We start from the raw sequence: 20,819 nt of genomic DNA on the forward strand, positions 1-20,819 counted from the left end.
ATAGGATGACAAGAATGCAATAAATATTTGTTGCATAAATAAATGTATTTATTACTTGCCTCTTTAGGATGGTGCCTCCCCACTTTTGTCTTTTGCAACTAATAATTTGTTTGACCTCAAAAGATAGCATTTATACCAATCTTCCAAAAAAGGTTACTGTATCTTTAGACTATCCAACAATGGGCAAATGAGTCCCCAGGGACTGCTGCCCTTCTCCCATTCTTGGCTGTATTTCTTCAGACAAGCCAAGGGGCATCTATTCAGACAAGCCAAGGGGCATCTACACACACACGTGGGTCCAAGTGCTTCCATATACATTGTGGGAAAATATCCATAACATAAAATTTACCATTTTCACCACTCTAAGGGTACAGTTCAGTAGCATTAAGTACATTCACATTATTGTGCAACCGTCACCATCTTGTACCTCCAGAACTTGGTCCTCCAGAACTTGTACCTCGAGAACTATATTTTACAATCAGTTTGGTCACAGGCAACAGCGGTGGCCTTTACCGCACAGATGACAGCATTTTATCAAGAGCCTTAGTTGAGGCTCAGAGTTGAGTGCATATTTGGATTTCTTGGAAGCGGCAACAAATTTGTGATCATGGGAGAAGAGGATTCTGCAACAAATCTTAAAATCCTTCAGAGGAAACAAATCATAAGAATTAATATCTGATACTTAGTCTGAGAGGTTTTGGAAGTGAAACACTACCTATAATTTTCAGTGAATTTGTTAACCTTGCAGATGATAAAGAGATGGACCGGGGAAATGCTTTCGATAGGAGAGAAATGTAAAGAACTATAGAAGAGGTCCGTGATGACAGGTGAGGGGGCAGCACTAGCCAATGTTGGGTACTCAGTGTAAGACAAGGTGTATTAGTCCCAACAAGAAATTTAGGATGTATGTGTGATGTGGGTCCCGGCCAGCGGGATCCGTGTGTTGTGGCTGAGATGAGACAAATTCTCACGGACTACCGAGTCCTGTGAAGGAAAAGGGACAGTATGGCCACTCTCTCAAGAGGAGAGCGCCCCGACCCTTGCCTTGACAGGCTTTTACTGCTTTTCTGGGTGCATTACATTGAGGATGATCCTCATTTACTGTGCACAGGTTCGCTTCAGGTGGTTACAGAAAACAAAGGAGAGGGTATTGCTAATTACATAAAAGAGGAAGGATATTTGCAAATGTAAAGGGAAAAGTGGTTGAACTGGTTACACTCATCCTTGGAAGGTTTGGCATAGATTTTAGGAAGTTACTTTAAAGATATGCAGTAAACGTTTGCTGCCTCAATTCAGGGTGAGGGAATTTTAACAAAAGCAAACCTCATAGCAGCCTAGGTACAATGCAGGCCTGATTCCCCACGGGAGAACCTATTCGTGGGCGTGGGTCCTGTGTGCTGGACCTCGCTCCCCACTGGCCTTTCTGAGTAGGAGCTGGGCCCACGCCATGCAGAATGGTCTCCTATATATGTCAAGTATGAAAACTGCAAAAAACTTAAAACAAGCAAATTAGGGTAGAACCAAAGCATTTTATGCTCTTGGTCCTGTTCCAACAGGCTAGCTGTTGATGTGCAGATGCCCAGTGTGGTGTCGCATGTGACTGTGCTGGCTGTCCTTGGAGAGGAGGATGCCATCTGTTACTTCTTAAGGGCCACCATCTAGTTTGGGAGCTCAGGTAATGGTCACAAAGTATATCTCTTTTCTAATAAATGTGCTTTGTGCAGTAGTTACACTCTGGTTGCAAAAGAAATGTAGTTGAAATTAGTCAAAGTTGGAAAACCGTTACCCATGTAGAACGAATGAATAGTCACACTCCTGAAAATCACAATTTCTTTCACAATCATTTTTTCCACCAAATGAACAAGACACCCCAGCTGTCACCAACATATTAGAACAGCAGTTGTTGTGGTCTCTAGAGATTTTAGTTTGGGAGTGGCAGATTATGTCTGTGTTATAGATACAGTGGCTATAGAAGTTATCATTCAAACTGGGGCACCTTTGAGAGCAAAAGAGGGCACTGCTAATAATTATGTATGGATAACAGTTTTAAGCTGAGACTGTCCTGGGTAAAGCAGTCCAGCATACAGAAAAAGCATTTGGTGTTGTGTTCAATTAGAGCTTATATCTACTTAATGACAAGTACGATCAATACTATGGGAACTGTCCATTAGGCATCAAGACAACAAAGCATGTTCATGTTTGTTATTAGTATCACTCCTAAACCATTCTGCAAAGGAGAAACCCACCGAGGAGCTGCTGACTACTACAGCCAAAGCGGGTGGATCCGAGGATCCCTGTCTGCAGGGGTCAGATCTGAGAAAACCCCCAATAAGTGACTGTATTAAACAGAGTTCCACCATCCAGCTTCACAGCAGGGTGATTGTGGTCCACGTCTCAGTGGTGTTATAAACTGCTACATGCCATGGACTTTTAGTGGCCTCTCCTCATAGCCAAACCCAAGAACTGTAAACCTGGTGCAGAGGATCAGCTGGGTCTGCCAAACATAGTTTAGGAATTTCAAATGTCCAAAACCAGTGATTCATACCTGAATGAAATCAAACTGCCTGAGTTCAAATCCAGACTCTGCCATTTACTAGCTGTGTGTCGTTGAGTAAGCTACTAAATTCTCTGTGCCTCAGTTTCCCTCATCTGTTAACACCTATGTGAGGTAATGTATGTAAGACCCTCAGCTCAGTGTCGAGCCCTTAGTGGACACACGATGAACACCAGTACTCAGGATGCAGGTGCTGAGCTGGGCACGGAGTAACAGTGACAAAGAACACTCAGTAGTTCTCATTCCCACCCGAGTCCAGCCCACCTCAGCCAGGCCAGGACCCCAATGGGGCTGGGTGCCTTACATCCCTCTCAGAGTCCCACTTCGGTTCCCAAATATGTAACAGCAAACACTGAGCTTTGTATACCTCATTAGCCCCCATGCTCCTCAGCCTTTCCCGTCTCTCTCTTACTTTTATTAATACTTTATTTATAGAAAATTTTAGATTAACAGAAAAATTGAGCAACCAGCACAGAGAGTGGCCACCCAGCACACAGTTTCCCTATTATTAACATCTTACATAAGCGTGGGACACTTGTTGCAATTCATGAAAAAATACTGACATTATCATTGACTGACGTCCATAATTTCCTCAGATTTCCTTAGTTGCTTCCAACTGTACTGTTTCTGTTCTGAGATACCACATCCCTTCAGTCATCATGTCCTCTTAGGCTCTTCTTGGCTGTGACTGTCGTTCAGACTCTCCCTGTTTTGGATGACCTTGACAGTTTTGAAGGGCACTGGTTGTGCACATCATCGGATGCCCCACTGTTGAGATTTTTCTGATCTTCCTCTTGTGATTAGCCTAAGTTTATGCATTTAGGGGAAGATGATCACATAGGTAAAGTGCCATTTTCATTACATCACATCAAAGGTACATATCGTTAATGTGATTTATGACTATTGATGTTGGCCTCGATTACCTGGCTTGAAGTAGAGTTTATCAGGCTTCTCAACTATAAAGTTACTCCGTTGTCCCCTCTTCCCATACTGTGCTTTCTGGAAGGAAGTCACTATACACAGCCCAAACTTCAGGAGTGGAGCTTCCTGCCCCCTTTTTAAGGGCACAAGAGATATTATCTTCCTCTATATTTATAAACATTTACTAACAGTTGGAGGTTTTGCATTTATTGTGAGCAAGAGCTGGCAAGGAGCAAAATTATTATCTCTGTGGAAGGCTGAGCTCGCAGCCTGAGGACAAATGCTCAAGTGGAGATGGGCTGTTTTACCCCCCGTGGTGGTTAGAGCAGTCTGCTGGGGTGTAACAACAGGTGAGAGGAAGGCAGAAATGGGTGGTGTCTGTGTGGGCGGGGGGATTTGACTGATGGCCTTTCAATGAATGGAATATGACTCTTCTGCAGGATTTTAAATCCCTTCTTAAACTAAGGCCACTGGTAATAGCTTGAATTCCAATGTACTTGTGATGCATTCACTGTTTAAGGAGATTTTTTAAAAAACTGTCAGTTTGATTGAGAAGGATTAGAAAAGAAGCCAGAACATTTTTAGACATTTTAAAAGAACTCATTTAGCTGCTTCCTAATTAGTCAGTCTGTTTTCTGAGAGCAAATTGCTGTATAAATTAGTAGGGGGAAATTACTCTTAAAGAAAGCCCCTGAAGTGCCTGCAGGAACACGTGATTCCTCACTGGCAATCAGAAAGGCTTAACCTGCCTAACATGGATGAACAGTTTTATTAACAGTGATTTCTTATCATCTGGTCACTAAGGACTAATACTGTTTTAGAGCCACTTCTTTATAGAAAGCATTGATGAGGGAAGAGAAAAACAATCAGGCTGGCAGGTGACGAATCCAAAATCCTGAGACACCTACCAGACTAGTCATTCTCATTCTTATTCTTTTTTTTTTTTTTTTTTTGGCCAAGTACAGTGAACTTTATTGATGGTGAATGACAAGGTAGGGCTCCCTAAGCCCCTCCCCTCCTCAGGGGGTCTGGGACAGAAACTGGTGGTCAGGAGATTCTCACTGTGATGGGGGATAGATTTGGGGCAAGAACTCCCCAGCAACTGAGGGTCTCTCTTCCTGTCCCTGGGGCTGGTGGTCCAGGGGGCTCTTATTCCTTGGAGGCCATGTGGACCATAAGGTCTACCACCCTGTTGCTGTAGCCAAATTCATTGTCATACCAGGAAATGAGCTTGACAAAGTGATCATTGAGGGCAATGCCAGCCCTGGCATTGAAGGTGGAGGAGTGGGTGTCACTGTTAAAGCTCCAGGAGACACCCTGGCCCTCAGTATAGCCCAGGATGCCCTTGAGGGGACCCTCTGATGCCTGCTCACTACCTTCTTGGTGTCATCATATATGGCAGCTTTCTCCAGGCAGCAGGTCAGATCCACAACTGACTCATTGGGGTTCGGGACCCAGGAGGCCATGCCAGTGAGCTTCCCATTTAGCTTGAGGTCTCCTTGCTCACAGCCTTGGCAGCGCCAGTAGAAGCAGGGATGATGTTCTGGGCAGCCCATCAGCCATCATGCCACCACTTCCCTAGAAGGGCCATCCACGGTGTTTTGGGAGGCAGTGATGCATGGACTGTGGTCATGAGTCCCTCCATGATGCCCCAAATGTTGTCATGGATGGCCTTGGCCAGGGGCCCAAGCAGGAGTGCTGGAGGCATTGCCGACAATCTTCATGGAGTTGTCATACTTGTCATGGTTCTCACCCATCACAAACATGGGGGCATTTGCAGAAGGGCCAGAGATGATGACCTTCTTGGCTTCTCCCTTGAAGTGAGCCCCAGCCTTCTCCATGGTGGTGAAGACACCAGTGGACTCCACAACACGTTCAGCTCCAGCATCACCCCATTTGATGTTGGTGGGGTGTCGCTCCTGGAAGATGGAGATGGACTTTCCATTGATGACAAGCTTCCTGCTCTCAACCTTGACTGTGCCTTTGAACTTGCCACGAGTAGAATCATACTGGAACATGTAGACCATGTAGTTGAGGTCAATGAAAGGATCACTGATGACGACAACATCCACTTTGCCAGACTGAAAAGCAGCCCTGGTGACCAGGTGACCAATATGGGCAAATCCTTTCACTCTGACCTTCACCATAGTGTCTCAGGGTTGCAGCTGGCGCTGCACAAGAAGACACCACTGTCTGTCAAACTGGAGGAGCAGAGAGCTAGTCATTCTTATTATATCACCATTTCCTTTCCATTGTGGAAACTATACTCCAAGTCCCGGGTAGTTTTCATAGGAAGATTTGAGATAAATTTCCCATGTGATAAATGCCGAGTTTCATTTAACAGGCAAGCCAGCATCTGGAAGCAAGTCTGCAAGCACATCTTTAACTTCCAGGAATTCTGTTGGTATTTAATGTTTCTATAGCAACATTTTGTTGTGGCATAAACTAGACTTGAAGAACACTACAAGGTTTGCTTCTGTGTAATATTGTTTCTTTCATCTCTGTACCATACATAACAGAGAGTCTCAAGAATTTTTATATTATACATATGCCTGTTTTAATTGTATTTCCTAATTTTTTTATCTGAAAAATCATGTAACAACAGAAACGCAAATCTTTCAAATATTTTTGGAGGGAAAAGTATGTAAGGAAATGGCTGTTCAAAGCTGAGAATTTTGATGCAAGGCATCTTATTTCCCCAATAGTAATATGATTCCATTATAGGAAAATTGACTGTCCAAGTTTGAAAGAAAAATGAGGACATGATTAAAACTATTAGTGTGGCTGAAAACACTGCAGTGATCTTTAATCTAATGGTGCTTCAAGAGTAGCATGAATGCTCATGATTACCTAGTCTTTGATGATGGATGCAGGCCTTTTAAGTCCATTTTAGTGACTGAGATTGGTTTGCTTCAAAAGAAAAAGATTTCATATGTGGAAAAAAAATATTTTTTCCATCTGCATGTCCCTAAGACCTTTTTTTTTTTTTTTTTGGAACCTTTACTGTTAAGTTGCCTGCAGCTTCATTTTTATAGAAAATGAGATTTTAGCACATGGAACTGAGAATTACTGTTAGGAAAGAAGGATTTCCAGTGGAGTCAGAATTAGTACACATTGTATGTTTTCACTGTTTTTATACTATACTTCTTCCCCTTCTTATAAACTGAAGTCATAATCTTTCCATTGTGATGTCACAGTTGTTGCATAATAACTAGTAAAATGGTTAAAATACTAGGGACACAGAAGCAAAAAGTTGGACTGTTTCTCAGCAGATTTTCATTTATTAAAGCAAGGGTGAAAGAAACAGAAGATATAAAATTTCATATGCAGGTTTCCCCTCCTTAGAAATTGAACCTCTTGTTAGGGTATTTAAATTTTTTTCTTTCATATGTTAGAACAGGTTTAGCCATTATTACTGATTGAATTAGAGGATATTCATTAAGCAAAAAGAAATGTCTAAAAGTCAGAATGACTGTGTCTAAAACCTCATGCAGAACTAAATGATGAAATTTGACAAGGATTATCAATTGAGGATCACAGAGGCAGAGAATAAATGTTAGAGAAAGCACTCTATACATGTTTAAATACTTTAACCATGGTTTCTTTTTAACTACTATACTTCAAAGCCAGTCTAAGATAGTCAGTGTAGCCCCTAATGTCTCCATTTACAAAAGGAGCATGGTTTACAGTGGCTTTATCAAAGAGACAGAAGGTGGCTTCATCCCTGGGACACTCTAGGATGATTCCATTCAATGGACCTAAGATCATACTGTAGTGCAATTTGGGGGAAATAACAGATGCCAATAAATGCCCCTTAATCATGTCTAAATATCTGAAATTCTAGCCAGAGTACATGGAGAGGTTGCAGTAGTATAGGGAAGACAGTAAAAATGTTGGAAACAAAACTCAATTCCCAATCCAGGACTCACCTCTAAGCTGCAGCAGGGCTTTGGGCAAACCTTAGCCTCAGCTACAAATTGGACATAATGGTAACTGTGGAGTCGCTATCCCGGGCCCAGCCTCCAGCCCCTCCACCCCCAGCCCCCATCACTTATTGCTGTTCACTAGGCAAACTAGAAACCTGTAAGTGCTTGCTCTCTCACTCCCTTGCAGAGAGGGGTAGCCAGGTGACCCAGTTCTGACCAAGAAGATGTAAATGGAAACCTGTTGGGGCTGCTAGGAGAATTTTTGCTTCCTTTGTAAAGGGTCCAAGTGTGAAAGGAGAGTTCCCTGATATCATCTCTTTTCCTTTTCTCTGTGAAATCTAGGGCTCAGTAGCCATCTCGCATTTATTAAAAAAACAAGAATTAGGATGAAAATCTGAGTATAGAATAATGGAAAAATAGAAATAGTCTAGGAGTCTTTGATGGCATCATTGAGCTGGAAACAGCAACTTCTAGACTCATTGTACTGTGAGAGAATCAACTGTCTTTGCGGTTTAAGCTGCCTACCACCTGTGAGATATTCTGATTCTTGCATCTAAAGCATTTCTGACTGCCCATCTCACAAGCATGTTGTAATGATTAAATGAGATGATGAAACCTGAGCATAGGACCTGGTTCACAATAGACAGAGAATGTTAGTCTTTTTCTCTACAAAGTGCTTTCCATCTCTCTCTGTGTCTCTCTCATTCTCACTTGAGCACATTTTTTTTCATTGCTTTTAGCAAGAGAGGAAGAGAGAGGGGGGAGGGAAGAGAACATCATTGCGAGAGAGAAGTATCAATTGTCTGCCTCCCATGTGGCCCCAGCTGGGAACTGAAACCACAACCTAAGTATGTGCCCAGACCAGGGGTTGAACCCTCAACATAGCTATTTGCCCTGACCAAGGATCAAACCCACAACATTTTTTGTTTACAGGATGATGCTCCAACAACTAAGCCTCACTGACCAGGGCCCATATCTCTTTAAATACAAGGGCACATTAATAGAATCTCATTAAGTAGTTCATACTATGTTATTATGGTTGTCGGTTACTTTTATCTTCAGTAGGGACTACCAGATTATATTAGGTTTGTGCTGGAAGTGGGGAGCACTGAAGGATTTTTAAGTGAGGACAGAATGCAATGATATTTGCATTTTAGATAAATTAGTCTGGAGGTTTGGTGGGATATCTTTGGGGTGGGATGGGGCTGGTGGCATGAGAAGGAAAAGTGTTCCAGTTTTGTAATAATCTTTGGTAGATAATGAGGGTTAAAACTGGCGACAGGTGCAAGATTTATCAGGATGATCACTTAGGAAGTTATGTAATGTCTAATCACTGTGGTGTACACCTGAAAGTAACATAATAATGTATGTCAACTGTAATTGAATAATAAAAATGGGTTAAAAATTGGGAAAAAACTGGGACAGCAAAAGTAGAGATGGAGAAGATAAAGTGAAGAAGGTAAACTGTATTTAGGAGGTAAAATAATCAGAATTTGTTATTTGAATGAATGTGGGTTTGAGGAACAGGTAGGGGTTAAGGATGAATTCTGTTTCTAGCTTAAGCAACTACATGGATAATGCTACAAATGGTTGAAAAAACATAATTATTGTTGATTCAGAGAAATGTTAACAAGTTCAAACATATTGAGCCAGTTATGTTCTTAAGGCCAGTTGGATATCTGAGCCTGTAGCTTCTGGGAAATTTGGAAGCCATTAGTTTAAAAGTAATAGTTTAAATCATGGGTATAGATGAGATTAACTGTAAAGAGAATATATAAAGTTAATTTTAGTGTGTCTTAAGGTAAAAAGTGTGGGACAAGGGTAAAATGGATATAATAAACCACCAAGAAAGTAATGAAAATGACTCTATAGCATAAGAAATGAGAGATTGCTAAAGAAAAATTTATAGTTGCAATAGTCTCTGTTATTTAAGATTAAACCTTTGCAAAAGGCAGTGTTTTTCTTAAGAAGTTAAAAAGTAAATAAATGTTAAGTCCTGGCCGAGACGTAGGTAAATATACTTTGCTTCCTTGCACAACCCAAAGAAGGACAATGACAAATTTAAAAACAAAAGATAACCAGAACTGTCAGAAAATCAAATTGTATGGAAGTCTGACAACCAAGGAATTAAAGAAAAAACATTCATCCAGGCCAGTAGGAGGGGTGGAGACAGGCAGCGGGGGCAGAGAGGACTTATGGCAAGGAGGTGGCCAGACGACTGGGTAGGCAAGGCGGCAGCAGGCTGACAGGTGAGGCAGTGGCTGACAGACCAGGCAGTCCCACATTTGTGTGCAGATAAACCGGGAGGAAGAACTGGGGAACGAGACAGACTGCACAACCCAGGGTATCAGCATGGGGAAATAAAGCCTCAAAACCTCTCACTGAAAAAACTTGTAAGGGTTGTGGCAGTGGGAGAAATTCCCAGCCTCGTAAGAGAATTCATTGGAGATAGCTGCAGGGTCCTAGAACATATACAAACCACCCACCCGGGAATCAGCACCAGAAGGGCCTAATTTGCTTGTGGGTAGTGGAGCAAGTGTCTGAAAGCCAGCTGAGGGCCAAGCAGGTGGTATTGTTCCCTCTCTGACCCCTCCCCAACACACAGCATGATACGCAGCAAAGTGGGCTGCCCCGTCCTGGTGAATACCTAAGGCTCCACCACTTGCTACATAACAGGTGAGCCAAGACAAAAAAATATGGTCCAAATGAAAGAAAAGATCAAAGCTCTATAAAATATACAACTAAGCAATGAGGAGATTGCCAACCCATCAGATGCACAGTTCAAAACACTGGTAATCAGGATGCTCACAGAATTGGTTGAGTGTGGTTGCAAAATAGAGGAAGAAGTGAAGGCTATGCAAAATGAAATAAAGGAAAACGTGCAATGTAACCAACAGTGATGGGGAGGAAATTGGGACTGAAATCAACAGTTTGGTCCAGAGGGAAGAAATCAACATTCAACCAGAACAGAATAAAGAAACAGGAATTCAAAAAAATGAGGAGAGGCTTAGGAACTTCCAGGATATCTTTAAACGTTCCAACATCCGACTCATAGGGGTGCCAGAAGAAAAAGAGGAAGAGCAAGAAATTGAAAACTTAGTTGATCAAAAAATGAAGAACTTCCCCAATCTGGCAAAGGAAATAGACTTCCAGGAAGTCCAGGAAGCTCAGAGAGTCCCAAAGAAGTTGGACCCAAGGAAGCACACACCAATGCACATCATAATTACATCACCCAAGATGAAACAGAAGGAGAGAATCTTAGAAGCAGCAAGAGAAAACGAGACAGTTATCTACAAAGGACTTCCCATGAGACTATCAGCTGATTTCTCAAAAGAGACCTTACAGACAAGAAGGGGCTAGAAAGAAATATTCAAAGTCATGAAAGGCAAGGACCTACATCCAAGATTACTGTATCCACCAACACTATCATTTAGAATGGAAGGGCAAATAAATTGCTTCCCAGATAAGGTCAAGTTAAAGGAGTTCATCATCCCTAAGCCCTTATTATATGAAATGTTAAAGGGATTTATCTGAGAAAAAGAAGATGATCAAAACAATGAACAGTAAAATGACAGCAAACACAACTATCAACAACCAATCCTAAAAAAACAAAAACAGAAACAAACTCAGCAAACAACTAGAATAGGAACAGTTTGACAGAAATGGAGATCACATGGAAGGTTATCAGCAGGGAGGGGGAGAATGGGGGGAAAGGTACAGGGAATAAGAAGCATAAATGGCAGGTACAAAATAGACAGGGGGAGGTTAAGAATAGTATGGGAAATGGAGAAGCCAAAGAACTTATATGTATAACCCATGGACATGAACTAAGGTGGGAGAATGATTGTGGGATGGGGGTACAGGATGGAGGGGAATAAAGGAGAGAAAAAATGGAACAACTGTAATAGCATAATCAACAAAATATATTTCAAAAAAGAAACTAGAAAGTAAACAAGAAAATAAACCAAAAATGAATAAAGATAAAGGCTAAAATCACTTAATTAGAAAATAAAATAATAAATTCAACAGCTACTTTTTATCAGTAAAACAGATATATAACTCATAGGTGTGGTTATGGAAAAAAGAGTGCAAAAATATCTAAATTTGGAATAAAAAAGGAGACACAATCACAGATTGCAAAGCTTTCACACAGTGAAGGAAACCACCAACAAACAAAAAGGCAACCCACTAAGTAGGAGAAAATATTGCAAATGACACATCCAATATGGGTTAACATCCAAAATATATAAAAAACTCATACAACTCAACATAAAAAAAATAAGCAGTCTGATTAAAAAATGGACAGAGGACCTGAATAGACATTTTTCCAGAAGACATGCAGATGGCCAACAGACACATGAAAAGATCCTCAGCATCCCTAATCATCAGGGAAAAACAAATCAAAACCACAATGAGATACCACCTCACATCTGTCAGATTGGCTGTTATTAAGAAAAAAGAAACCCAAAAAACAAATAAGAGGTGTTGGTAAGGATGTGGAGAAGAGGGAACCCACATACCCTGTTGGTGGGATTGCAAACTGGAGAGCCGCTGTGGAAAATCTTATAGAGGTTCCTCAAATAATTAAAAATAGAACTACCATATGACTCATCACTTCCACCTCTGGGTATTTATGCAAAGAAAACAAAAACACTGGTATGAAAAGATACACGCACTCCTGTGTTCATTGCAGCATTATTTACAATAGCTGAGACATGGAAGCAATCTAAGTGTCCACCAACAGATGAACAGATAAAAAAGCTCCTATATGTTTGTGTGTGTATGCATATATATATATATATGATAGAATATTACTTAGTCATTAAAAAGAAAGAAATCTTGCCATTGTGACAACATAGATGGATCTTGAGGGTATAATGCTAAGTGAAATAAGCCACACAGAAAAGGACATATATATAATCTAGAAAAGAAAATAAAACAGAAACAGACCCACAGACATGGAGAATAAACTAATGGTTGCCAGAAGGAAAAAGTGAAAAGGTGAATAAGAGGAACAAATTTCCAGTTATCAAACCAATAAGTTAAAGGGATGTAATACACAGTATAAGGAATATAGTCAATGATATTGTAATAAACTTGTAGAGTTTCAGATGGTTATTTGACTCACCTTGATGATAACTTCATTAAGAATATAAATGTTGAAAACTATGTTGTGCACTTAAAATGAATATAATTTGTATACTCTATATTTTAATTAAAATCAAGATCATAATAAAGTATACATGCAACTCTTTGGTAACTATTTGAAAACCTTCAGTACACAAAGGATCTTATTATAAATTTTAAGTTTCTAAATGTGACCCAATAAGGAGTAGAAAATTTTAATAGATCAATTATCACAGAAATATTTGGATAGATGATTAATAAATGGTTACTTGGAAGTCAACAGACCCTGACCGGTGTGGGTCTGTTGGTTGGGCATCATCCTGCAAACCAAAAGGTCGCCAGTTTGATTTTCTCTCACATCAATGTTTCTCTCCCTCTCATTCCCTTTCCCTTCCCCTCACTCTAAAAATAAATAAATAAAATCTTAAAAATAAGTCAGCAGGATCAGATAAATTCAGACCTGAATTCCAGCTAGAGTTAAAGAATAGATACTTCCAATGAATTACTATAATCCATAAAAATAAAGAATTTAAAAACTTTCCAATTCACATTATGAATCCAGCATAATTTAATAGCCAAACCTGAACTTGATTGAGAAAAAAATATTTGACCAGCTAATCATACTGATGAATGTAGATGTAAATTGTCTGTATTTTGTTTGTTAAATAAAATTTATTATATTAAAAGAGAATAGTCTACAGCAATCTTCAACTAGTGTGCTGCAAGAATTTTTAAAACATGCACTACCTGATTTTTAGTCAGGGGCACTGACCTCTTTTCCTTTAGACTGTCAAATAAAAATATGTCAATAGCCAACACAACAATTGCCATCCAGTGTGAATGAATCAAAATTATACCTATTTTTTGTCAGATCAGCAACAAATACACATTTTTTTGGTGTGCCACAGAATTTTAGTAATTAGTTTGTGTGCCATGAAATGAAAAAGGTTGAAAATCACCGGTCTACAGTTATCAATACCAGCCTACTCTGGAAGCTTAAGGATCGAGAATTAAATATTGGAAAATTTATAAATATTACATCAAGAAATTAAAGGAGGAAAACTATTCTGTTGTATCAATAGATGCAGTACAAGCTTTGGATAAATTCAGCAACTATTTCTTAAAATATACACATATATACAGTAAAATAGGAATAGAAGGAAACTACTCAGATTATGATAAACATTATGAATGAAAAGTCAGCATCAAATATAATTATAAATGGTGAAATTTCTTGGTAGATTGTACTCTTGCTCTTACTTCTTTGTTGCCTTCCCTGCAGGAGCATCATTGTTCCTTGCTCCGTTGACATTATGACATCATGGGGCCATAGATTGGCCATTTGATCTGCTTTGGCCAAAGAACATGAGAGGAAGCAACGTATTTCACTTTGGAGTTGATGCTTTAAGAGCCGTGGTATGGATTGGCCAATGCTATATTGTTAGAAGAATGGCAAACGTCAGTGAAAAGCTGGAGCCTCAGCCTGGGTCCCAGAATGGGAAGACCATAGCTGACCCACAGCCAATGTGTTAGCTAAGTAAAAAATAAAACTTTGCTATTGTAAGCCACTGAGATTTTGGGGCTGTTATCACAACATAACATAGAAAAAGCTGGATAGTATAAGAGGAAAGTTATCACCAGGAGTAGAGTGATGCCCAAAACCAAACATACAAGACAATAACTAACCAACAAAGAGAACTTAAAATATAGGGCATTGGTTCTCAGGGCTGGGCAGTTATGGCAAGAACACTGTCACTAGAGGTGGGTGGTCCATGTTGTGCAGGGGTGAACCATCCTCACAATTGCTGCCAGTGGTGTCTCTGAAGGCAGAGAATGGATTTATATGAAGAGGTTGGGAAACAAAATGTTACTAGTCTGCACTGGTTGCTAGTGTCTGGGTGTGACAAATGATTACAAGAAGTAGATAAATTCAGGAAAGAATTGTCTGGCTTGCAAGCCTGGTTGGAAAATGGAACTGTGTATTACCTCCATCTGATATGAAATCAAACTGAGAAACATTTTGAGGAACAAGGGCCAATTAAGACACCTTTGTGAGAAGAACCAAATCAAGACTATAGCCATTTCCAAGTGTCCATGAGTAGATAAGTGGACAAAACAACTATGGGACATTTACACAATGGAATACCACTCAGTCATAAAAAAGAAGAAAATTTTACCATTTGCGACAGTATGGATGGACCTGGAGAACGTTATGCTAAGTGAAATAAACCAGTCAGAGGAAGACAAATACCAGATGATTTCACTCATGTGTGGAATCTAATGAACAAACCAAACAAATAAGGAAAATGGGGAGAGACTCGTAGATGGAGAGCAGGAGGACAGCTGCGGGGGGAGTCGGGGTGGAAGGATCGAGCAAAAGGGAAAAGGACTCATGGACATGGACAACAGTGTGGTGATTGCTGGGGAAGGGGGGTATAAGGGGACTAAATGGTAATGAAAAAGTACAATAAAGATTATTTTTTTAAAAAAAGACTAGCCATCAAAGTTCCTGTGAAAGCCTCTGATTCAGTTAAGTTGGCACTTAGTTGGAAAAGATGTCTCTGGGAAAAGTGACTGTTGCAGCACTTTCCTACAGAAGTTTATAAGCCCAGATTACTCTAAGTCAAGAGAAAATTGAGAAACATTTTGGGGGAAGAGAGACTGCCAAAAAAGCCACTAACTGAGAGTGGCCAGTGACTGTTCAAGACTTGAAACAAATTTTGGACCTTCAAACTTCTATGGTAAGATGAGAAAAGGTTCTGGGCCCCAAGGGAGGATATGCTCATAAATGCCCTTTAAATGACCATGAGGCATAATGGAAATAGAACCCGCTCTTAGATGACTGGCGCCTCTGAATTGGAGAACAATGGACTGGAGAGCTACTTGTGGGAAGCAGAGGTGAGAACTAACCACAAAATTCCTTTTTACCCAGGATTTGAGGTCCTTGAAGCATTTCTTCTGCAGAATTTCAGAGTTGCTATAAATGCGTTACAGCTCTGTGTCTTCCCTTCTTTCCCATTTCCGATGAAGTGTGGTTAGTGGTGACTCATTTCTGTTTCCTACCATTGTGTGTCGGCAGTGTAGGTGGTAGAGTCTTTTTGTAATGTGTAGGTTTCAAGATCAAGAAGAGCCATATCCAAATCTGATGTAGGGACTATTACAAAATCTTGAATAATCTTGTCACTCAAAGTTGGATACAACTTTTTAGGGGTCTTTTCTTGAGAAAGAACAGGTATTTTTATTTTGAAAATGAAAGGGAGGAAAGAAAATATTTTTGACCGATGGAAGACATGGTAGATTTTATTATTGTTTCCAGTAAGTTGCTGCCCTCCCTGTTTGATTTATTCTTTTCTACAACATCGATGTTAGGCATGGCCTTGTGACTTGCTGTGGCTCATGAATGTGAGTAGAAGCAGCATATGTCACTTGTGAGGAGAAACATTCAGAACCTTCTCGTGGCATGGCCATTGCTCTTTTCTTCTACCACACGATAGCAAATCCCAGGCAGACACTCTACCTTTAGTTTAGATCCTGAACGAAGACTCATGCAAAAGAAATACACCTGTTAGCAGCCGGTATGCAATGTGAGCTAAAAATAAACTTGTGTTGCTGCAAGGCCCTGATATTTTAGAGTTGCTGCAGCATAAGCTACCTAATAACAAGTGACTAGTCCATATGTGTTCAGTTGGTTAAAGCTGTTTTCGTTAAAATCAAGGACAAGACAGAAATGCCACTACTGTCACCCTTATTATTTAATGTTGTCTGGAGAGTCTAGTAAATGCAATAAACATAAAATGCACTATGTAAATGTAAGAAGAAAGAGGTGAAAGTTTTTGCTGATATTATAATTTCATACCTGCTATCACCAAGAAACTCTAGTGAAAAACAAGTACAAGTCTTGCTCGCGTGGCTCTGTTGGTTGAGGGTCATCCCATTAACCGAAAGGTTGTGGGTTGGATTGCTGGTCAAGGTGTGTACCAGAGGCAAAAGATCGATGTTCTCGCTCACGTCGAGGTTTCCCTCCCTGTCCCTCTCCCCACCTTCCCCTCTGTCTAAAATCAGTAAGTATGTCCTCAGGTGAGAATTAAAAAAAAGAAGTAAAATTTGATAAACTCGATGAATATAAAGTGAAGATATAAAATTATTAGCTATTTCTATAAGAGTAACACATATAGAAATGGATTGAGGAAAATATTCCATTCATAATAACAAAAATAATAAAAGAGGAATAAATTATATGAGAAAGAGACATAATTTATATTTAAAAATAAAATCTTACTTAAGGGCAAAATATGAACTGAACAAATAGTAATCTATACTATGGTTTTGAAAAGAAATAATGATTATAATTTTAATAAATCTGTTCTCCTGAAGCCAGTATATGAATTTACTACAAAATAGAGCCCCAGTGGTATTTTTAATTGGATAAAATGTTCTTAAATTAATAAATAAAGAATGGTGGTATTAAAATACTATATTGAAACTACTTAAAAGTCACTATAATAAAAAGTATAGTAGTGGCATAGGACTGTAAAAATTAATAAAAAAACAGAAAGCACAGAATTAGACATCTGTGTGTATATGTATTGTATGAATATATATTACATATATTAATAGTTTCCTTTCAATTGGGTATACTCCTAGAAGAAAAGTAACTTGGGTTTCCTAGTTTACATTAATTCCATGGTCAATTAAAGAGGAGAAACTAAAAATAAAATAATAATAAGCATTTTAGAAAAAATAGAATACTTTCAGCACGTACAATTTGGAGACAAATTTTAAAACATATATATCTCACATACAGACACAAAATTTCAAGGTATCATTTATAGTACAAGAAATACAAAATCAAAGTCACCAGACAAACAAGTGGGGAAAAGTATTTTAAATTCAAATGATAGCTAAAAATTACTATCTATCCTGTACAAAAATCTCGGTCATAATTTATAAGATAAAGACAATCGCCAATAGCAAAATGAGTTGGGTACATGAGTAGGTCATCAACAGAAGAGCAAGTACAATAAAATGTTCAGCCTCTCCCCAGTAGACAAGGAAGTGGAAATTAAAATCGCCATGATGATGCCCGTCAGAGTGGCGAAATGTAAATGTATAGCAGCTATTATCAACAGGTTGGAGGCAGGGCAAGGGCACTCTCGTACGTCACTCACGGAAGTGTGAAAAGGGAATTCCTGGTCTCTATTAAACATGTAAGTGCAATTGCAGTTGAACCCAGCAATCCCGCTCCTAGGATTCTATGCCATAGAAACAAAGGCTCTAATGTATAATTATACATATTTGAGAGTGATTTTTATGGCACTGTTTTTAATAATAAAAAAGCTGGTAGCAAATCAATAGTTCATTAATAAAAGAACAGCTGAATGAATTATGATAATCTTTACAGTAGAATATCATGCAAGAATTAAAAATTAATGTTCTATGCTTTTTTACCTGGAGGAATTTCCATTATATATTGTTAAGATACAGAGTTATGTATCACCAATCCCTTTAAAAATGCCCTCTTAAACCTTATGTTTGTATTATGTGCATATATGTGTTTGTGTGTGTGTATGTACATGTATGTATAGAAAATCATACCTATGTGTACATAATGCATCAAGAGTTACATGGAAGGGTCGCCACTGAAATGTTAATAGTTGTTCTCTCAGAAAGGTGGATTTCAGGTAACTTCTACTTTTTCCTCAGGATGTTGTTTGGTTTTTTTGGCAATGAATATGTTCAGTTTATATCAGGAAGAAAAAGCAATAGACTTCTCTTTGTTGTGGAAAGGAAAAATTGGACAAATGCCTGAAGCCATGTGCCTAAGTAGGGGTATCCCATACATTATTCATGAACAGTAAAAACTATAAAAATGTGAATGTCCAAAGTTAGGGTTTGGTCAAATAAATTATGATCCAGCTATGAAAATACTGCAAAGTAGCCATCTAAAATTATACAGACATACAAAATATTCATGTTTTATTGTTAATAGAAAGGAAAACTATTTAAAAGCACCTGTAATACACCATGTGGGAGAGAAATACATTTTATGTGTGTATGCCTACTTATCTGAATGTAAACATAGACTTAAACACATACAACGATATATAAACATTTTGAAGGAGACACACCAAAACATATTAACAGGGTTTATCTCTTGGTGCCAGGCTTTTATTTTCTTATTTCTATTTTCTAATTTTTACCTATTATATTATGTGTGACTTATATCAACAAAGAAAAGTGCTGAACTTTCCTTTTCTCTTTTCATTATTCTTCCCCAATTTAAGTTGGTTATCCTGCAGTCCTGAAGAGGAAGAAGAATTTTACCCACAGAATGGAACATTTTCAGGAGATCTTTCTGGAGCTCAGTTTTAGAATTTTTGGTTGCCTTAACCTTTGCTCTCATTAGATGAGATAGAATGTATTTCTTATCTTCATTTTCCGTTTGTTGTTAAACTTTTGAACTGAGACCCACACAGGGAAATATATTTTACATCAGAACCCACTACACAGATCTAACTCATTCTTAACTGGAACCCAAATTTTATAAAACAATGTTTGTTGTTATTACATATGATACTCTCTGTTACTTGCCTGGTGTTCACCTCCCTTTGCTTTTCTGGCATTTCTGAAGACGCTGGTTGTGACCCACCGGATGGATCCCTGATTTGCCAATGAATTGCCATCTGCAAAATGAACACATCAGTCATGAGTTCAGCCAGTGCTTTGGGCAGTTCCTTCAAAGGGCGGCGCCCACCCGCAGCACAAGCACAGATCCATGCCCACCTCCTCAGGCAAACCCACTGCCCCACCTTCCCCCCTACCTTGTCCCTTCTTTCTCACCTCCAGTGACCACTCCCTTGCAGCTCACTCTCCCATTTCACTTTTACCTGCTCTCTCAGCTTTAGAGAGACAGAACAAAAAGTATTTCCCCAAATATGGTACATACATCTATCCTGGGCCAAGATGGTTTTAGGGACATGCTAATGAATGTATTCTTCTTTTACTAGTCACATCTTTCTTTTTCCTACTGCTCTCTATTCATTAAAAGTGATGCTTGTTTTTTCTTATAATAGTTAAAGCTAATAATAGCTAAAGTTTATTGAACACTCACCACACGTCAGGTTCTATTTTAAGACCTTTACATGTATGTAAATCCCCATTGCAATCCTAGGAAGCAGTTACTATTGTTATTATCACCACCGGACAGATGAAAAAACAGAGACACTGAGAGGTTAAAACTGTGCCCAAGGTCACATGGCTGGTAAGTGGAGGCATCAGGAGATCTCGCTCCTTATAGAAAAGCCAACTCTAGGAACAGCCTGGATTCAAGTCCTAGTTCTGTGATTTTCTAGCCATGTACTTGTAGGCAAGTTATTTAACCTAGCAGCGTGCCAGTTTCCTCATTAAATCTAACACATCACCAATTTACTAAGGAAAATGAAGTCTAAATTAAGCCATGACATATGCTTTCTTATCAATATGTGATGCGTCCTCACAACAGACAATGTTAAGATATGGAAGAAGAAATGAACATCTTAGCATCGGTGAAATCTACAAGTACCTCCTGTCTCGTAGGGTTGCCAAGGAGAGTAAGCGAACCCAGCGTTCTTCTGGTGCTTTGCACACAGGCAGTCCTTTAACAAGTGTTAGCTCTACCAGTTACTAAAATGGTTGTGCCTGCTTGCTAGGTGAAGAAACTGAGGCACAGAGAGACTAAATGACTCTCAGCTGCTCAAGTTACCAGGTAGGATTTGGTGGCACCCAGGTGTAGCTGAGGTCTTGAACTCTCCTTCTGGCTCAGGCCGCCTCTCCCGCAGTGGGGTGAGGCCTGGCATCTGTAGGAAGGACAGAGTATTGCACTTCTGTGTTGCTTCAGGTGCCATAACTGAGAACTACTGATTAGTTAGGGCCTATTTGCTCTAGGGTCTCCCAGCTGGTTTTGGCTTTCTTGTTTCAAGTGTCCTGAGGGTCATACCGATGTACCACGTCCCTCACATTCCCAGGGGGTGTGTCTAGACTGTATGACTCAACACGAATGACCCAACACATGCATGCCCATTCTACTTAATGGCCTAACTTCCACTTTTCACAGACACTCAGATGTGTCCAGAAGTAGTCCAAACCCTACAATCTTTCACAGAGATGAAATAAGTTAAGTGGGTAGTGGTCCTCCATGATTCTTCTTTCAAACACTTAGCATTAACGTCTGTCCCTCCCCTTTTTGCTCACAGGATAAATGTTTGAAAATAATGTCATTTGTTTGTGAAGGAGGAAAATAATCACTAAAATAT

The 20,819-nt window shown here is 39.4% G+C and overlaps 1 pseudogene; it reads right to left on the reverse strand.

Moving 5' to 3' along the window:
* Positions 1-4,624: 4,624 nt before the first annotated feature.
* On the reverse strand, positions 4,625-5,622 carry LOC112303220 (glyceraldehyde-3-phosphate dehydrogenase-like; annotated as a pseudogene).
* Positions 5,623-20,819: the final 15,197 nt, after the last annotated feature.

Source organism: Desmodus rotundus, chromosome 3 (genome assembly GCF_022682495.2).
Source record: "Desmodus rotundus isolate HL8 chromosome 3, HLdesRot8A.1, whole genome shotgun sequence".
Taxonomy (NCBI): domain Eukaryota; kingdom Metazoa; phylum Chordata; class Mammalia; order Chiroptera; family Phyllostomidae; genus Desmodus; species Desmodus rotundus.